The sequence below is a fragment of the Cibotium barometz genome, chromosome 50 (assembly GCF_041138505.1).
Source record: "Cibotium barometz isolate CiBa-2024 chromosome 50, ASM4113850v1, whole genome shotgun sequence".
Taxonomy (NCBI): domain Eukaryota; kingdom Viridiplantae; phylum Streptophyta; class Polypodiopsida; order Cyatheales; family Cibotiaceae; genus Cibotium; species Cibotium barometz.
Window position 1 is genome coordinate 9208403 of NC_141095.1, and position 5754 is coordinate 9214156.

Genomic DNA, 5754 nt, shown 5'->3' on the forward strand with positions numbered 1-5754 from the left:
TGGCTAACCCATGGGATCGGATGGGGTTAGGCTGGACTGATGGATCCATAAATCGAGACTCAACTTTTGTTTTTACGATAGATAAAGTAAATCCCGGATAGAAATTGTTCTATGGATAGGAATCAACGGCTGTGCCTCTTGATGGGGAAAAAAGCGTTGATCCCAATGATCCAAGTGCAAGTTTCTTCCTTGATTTGACCAAGTACTGTTAAAGGTGCAGTCAGATCAGTTGATCCGTAATGATCTTGACTACGTTAGAGTAAAGAGTTATCCTGGTGGAATCGCCCATGCTTTCCGAGTAAAGGAAGTTTTTCCAGTTTCGATTTTGGACAAACCGACGGATTAGTCTCTTGTCCGGATATCCGTGGGGTGGGCGAGGCCCCGAGTGTGAGACCCCTACCCACGCATGATGTGCTACTTCCGCTGCTAGTACCCCGAATCCGTTGATCAGTGGGGAACAGGGATCTCACAGTGCTCACAACCCCGCTAGGTACATGCATTTGTAGCTCTTTTGATGATTCAAAAGGAACATGTATTCCTAGTTATAGTTTCTTATGTAAAAATATGCTCACATGGAAGAACGTGTGTAGGTATCCCCAAAAGAGCTCACCAAGAGTAGAAGTTAAGATGCTAACTAGGATTTCTCTAGGATCAATTGTGTATGATGATGGGATGATGAAGAAAACACACTTATCATAGTATTTGGGGAGGCTTCTTATCATAGTATTTGGGGCGGTTTCTTGCTAACCGTTGATGTGGTTTCATTAGCCAATATATTTCCTTGCCAATGGATGGAGAATAATCATGCATGTCTTTTAACTTCTGACATACTTTGTTCTATTGATTTAGACAACTAGGACCTATCCATTGCATACTTGTGTAGATGCACATACATTAGAAACATATTGCCATCTTCTCACCTCCTACAAGTTGGTTAGCCTCAATCTTGTTCTCCAAATCTCTCTTAGCATTAATAAGTGTCAATGTGTCATGCGTGTCCCATTATTTTGAAGAGTTAGGAAAAAGGTTTTTGTCGAGAGCGACACACACAGAATAAAGTGCAGCAGGCTCTGAAAGCCACCATGTGTGCAGGCTTGATTTTTGACGCTTCCATGTGACATGAATCATGATGTGCGCAACAGCTCAGTTTTGGAAGTGTGAAAAGCTGCTTCGTCTACACAAAGTGGCCAGCCCCCACCTTCGCATCGCATCTCTACCTACACGCCACCCATTTCTCAGTCTCCAGAACCTCACTAGCCACTGGCCACCTCTTCTCTGTAATCTATTCCACCTACCACTCTGGGCAGTGGGTGGTGTTGTCCAGAAGCCACTGGCCACCTCTTCTCGGGTATCTATTCCACCTTCCACTTTCTCAACCCACACATTTCCATTCTCTTTGGGTGGTGTTGTCCAGAACCTCACTAGCCACTCGCCACCTCTTCACACACACACACACACCTCCCCTAACCAGTAAACATACTTATCGTCACTATTCTCACTCACTCTCTCTCTCTCTCACACACACACACACACACATACATACCCCCCTAGTAAACCCTCGCCGTCATCATCATCTCTGCCAAGCCACCGTCGGACTGCAAATTCAGACCTTTGCGTAATAGCTGGACGAGATCGAAACTCCTTGCGCCCTTTGAAGCGCGTTTTCCAGACACATAGACTTCTAAGGTTGGTTTCTACTTTCATTACTGCTCTTGTTACTTGTAGCCTTTCATGTCTGTTTGTGAGACGACCAGTTCTTAGGCAATGCATCTAACAGGAAGAGGATGTTATTGATAAATTTACAATCGAGTTGCACTCTCTGAATCACGCATTGTTCAAAGATTTGCCATTGGCAGATAGATCAAAAGTAGTGAGTGGTTTCGGTAAAATTGTTTGGCTTGGGAACATTGATATTTTTTTTGTAACAATCCACATGATGTTTTCAGACTTGACTGTTTGCTTGTATTTAGGTGAAGTTTCGTCGTACGAGAAGTGCCATATCGACTGATCAAAAATTTCTATTCAAGTTATACTCTCAGTGTCGCCAAATGTTCAAAGATTTGGCACAGACACTTAAATCAAAGATGGTGAGTGGAAGTATTAAAGTTCTTTGGATTGGAACATTAACATTCTACTCATGTTCATGTATTTATATTTAATTGTTTGCTTGTATTCAGGTAGGGTTGTTTCCCTGAGAACACAAAGCTATACTGACACAACTAACAGGGCATACACCTGTTGTGCTGACTGTACACTATAATGCATGGCAATATGACAGTAAGACTCAAGCATCTGCTGGGCTTGCCGTGGAAATTAGCAAAGAGCTAACGGATTCCATGACTCCACCTCAATGGCTAAGAATGTGTTGGATGTACTCATGGGAAAGCCAACCCACTGATATCTTTGTGAAGCTTCTTCTTCCTTGCTTTTGTTGTAGCATGTGTAATACTAGTGCTATGGAGGGTAGTGCCAATCAGAATAGAGTACAGACTTTTGACTCTGCCAATAGGTGTCTTTGGTGTCATCTGGGTATTCTTCAAGACTTTTCTGCAAGTTGTACAGCCAGTGACACAGACACAATCTTAAAATACATCAAATCCCTTGCGTGGGAATTGGGCCTTAGTCGTGTGTTTTTCCATGGGTTTAATCTTCTTAATACTTGTAATCTGGTAGCTACTGACTCTTCTTCTTCTTTCTTTTGGGTGCAGGTGCTTCGTGCAATCAATCAGATCTTGGGTTCTTGTGGCATAAATGTTGTTATTGGTATTGACAAGAGCATGGTTGAACGTGCTATTACCAAAGCGTTTTCGGAATTAATGGCTGAAAAGAGTAGAGAGGCCTTTGCAAAGGATACAAGCTCGTACACTCATGACTTGGCTGACAAATAATTGCAAAAGATTATTCAGCTACCCATTCAGATGCCAGACCCAAGTAACAAAAACCTTAAAAATTTCCTTGAAGGACAGATTGGTCCAAACACAAGCAAGAAGAAAGCAAAAGCCTCAAATGAGCAAAGAAGAAGATAGAGGCGAATGAGGAGAATGATCCAATAGGTCTGCAGGGCATTCAAATTCAAGATCCAGGTTCGAGTTCTCAAGGCCAGGATACAAGGCCGCCTCTTCGAGACCAAGCCAGTAACGTCTCTCTCCATACAACAAATGATGGTAATTGATTTCTTGTGTGTGTGTGTGTGTGTTGTTTCAAAGAAAGGGTGGTGGGTTTCAAGGATTTGCAAAGGCCTCTCTACTCTTTTCCTGAAAACGCTTTGGTAATAACACGTTCAACCGTACTCTTGTCAATACCAATAACAACATGTATGCCACAGGAACCCAAGATCTGATTGATTGCACGAAGCACCTGCACCCAAAAGAAAAAAGAAGCAGAGTTAGTAGCTACCAGATTACAAGTATTAAGAGTCAGCTGGTAATCTGGTAGCTACTAACTCACCAGCTGATTATGAGCAAATGACGATACTAAAAAAGAATCAAAGAAGAAGATAGAGGAGGAGAATCAGGGCGTTCAAATTCAAGGTCCAGGTTCGAGTTCTCAAGGCCAGGATACAAGAGAGGGCCTCGGTGCAAGACCAAGCCAGTAACGTCTCTCTCCATACAACAAATGATGGTAATTGATTTCTCTCATCATCTTTTTGTTTCGGTGGGTGTGTGTGTATGTTTTGTTTCAAAGAAGGGGTGGTGGCTTTCAAGGATTTGCTAACTCACCAGCTACTGGAGAAATCTGGTTCCTATATCATCTCGAAGCCCCTTGCTTCCTATGGACCGTGTGAACCCACTCTGTTCTGTTGCAGCCTCCTTTCCCTGACGGCCTCTGCTCCGTCCTTTTGCTATGAGGGCTGATCTCCTGTGTTGGCTGCTCCCAAAAGCCTTGATTAAGCTTGCTCCCAAAAGCCTTTTCTTGATTAAGGCTTTGATTACCCTAAACTTCCTCCACTTGGTGCACAAACATGAGCTTCTCTCTTAAGCTTTCTTTAGATTGAACTATATAATTTTAGGATCTCAATATTCTAGAACTCAATGTAAGATTAAAAACGAGAGCCTTGGTCACTCAATTTTAGTTGTTTTGGCATAAAACAACTAAAATGTAATGCTCCTTCTGCGAAACATCACTCCTTTTTCTACCTTCTAAAACAGGTGCTAGGTAGTTATGCAAACTAGCACCTATTTACTTTGGTATTCCAGGTTTAAATAAAGCACTTCTAGTATATGTGAACAACTACTAGTGTGTGGGAACCGCTTCTTAGAAGGATTTTATGTAAGCAATAATGTGTAATTATTTTATGTCAACATTACTATCTCTCCCCCATCAGTGATGTCTCTCAATTGGGACCAATAGTGGTATAAGAGCCCTCTATCGGACGTAGTCCAGCTATTCGCTCAAAACTAGGTGTCGCCACCTTGTTGGCACAAAGCTCATCATTGCTAGCCTAGAGCCAACTGCCATCGTCGTAGTCAGCAGCTCGGAGCCCATTGTCGCATGCTACCCATTTTCATCGCCATTCTAGGTGGAGCTCATGGACAATGCACCATTCCCAACGAGTTAGCTGTGCCGTGCCTCAGATTTGAAATCACTGCCGTGGCCCAGACAACCATCCAACACATAGTGTTCTAGCATGTTGCATAGCTTCGCCTCATGAAGTGGACACTTCTTGGAAAAGCTATTAGAGGCTTTTCCAACGATGCTAACAACATAGTTTCTTGTGTACAAAGATACACGCGATACACATTTCGGGCCTTTTTGCATATATTAACATTTTAGATAAATCAAAGTTTTTGTTCCGTGATTTGGAGATTCTTGTTTACAGGGGTGAATCAAGGTAGTGGAAGCATCCATATGCAGTCTTGTATTTGTGCAAACTATAGGCACTCCTATTTTTGTGCACATATTTCGAAGCTTTTTTTTTCTCACTTAAGTATACATCTTGTTTTTGGTATAATTTGGCAATCGCACCTCACACCCTATCATATTCCAAGCCTTGTGTGCATACTCTCGTACCTCTCTTCTTCTCTTACACTCCCAAGATCTCACATCTAGGGAGGGATTTCCTATTCCTAGCATCTTGTCCACTCTTAGGAAATACCATAATATGGAGCATGTTGTAAAGAGAACATGCCAGTAATCTTTCTGGGTTTGGTGGATTCATGACAACTAAAGATCGGTTTGATGGTCCCAACTAAGCACTATAGAGCTTCATGATAAAGAGTCTATTGATAGCCATGGAGCTACAATAGATTGTCAGAGGGCGATAGCCTCGTCGTGTAGTACCACCACCTCCCCGATAGCATATGACTCAAACTATGGCACAAGTGGTGTCATGCAGTTTAACACCGCCACCTGGATCCATTAAAGTTCAAAGACAAAGGAATGCTCAAGTAATGGCCATGATTTCTCTTTAAGTCAAGCAATCCATTATTTTCACATCTAATTCTGCAGCTTTCCAAGGACTGTTTGCTAGTCCTCGAGACCATGTTCCAGTCGCGTGATGAAGAACGTGTCATGTGTTGAGATATCAAGCTCAACTAGTGCCACAGACATTGATGACCTGTTTGGATGATAGCTTCTACATTTATGCCACTAGCACTATTGGTGAGATTATGGCTGATATGCTACCAATGGTGGAGGACATGCTATGTGATAGTCACATTTGGATTATTAGAGTATGGCATAGTGATAGCGCCAGCTCATATTGTTGGGTTTACACTCAATTGAATGGCTTTTTAATGCAATTGAAGCTCTCTA

General features: G+C 42.4%; 1 long non-coding RNA gene across 7 annotated transcripts; it reads left to right on the plus strand.

Annotated features, from left to right (window-relative positions):
• The first annotated feature begins 1035 nt into the window (after positions 1-1035).
• On the plus strand, positions 1036-4136 carry LOC147609781 (uncharacterized). Of its 7 annotated transcripts, none has more exons than XR_015264187.1 (5): positions 1036-1686; positions 1971-2087; positions 2178-2529; positions 2709-3164; positions 3326-4136. It is a non-coding gene; the product is annotated as an uncharacterized LOC147609781 (long non-coding RNA). The 7 variants fall into 7 exon arrangements; XR_015264184.1 differs by having other exon boundaries at positions 1044-1686; positions 2178-3164; positions 3326-3621; positions 3723-4136; XR_015264185.1 differs by having other exon boundaries at positions 1044-1686; positions 2178-3164; positions 3326-3621; positions 3806-4136.
• Positions 4137-5754: the final 1618 nt, after the last annotated feature.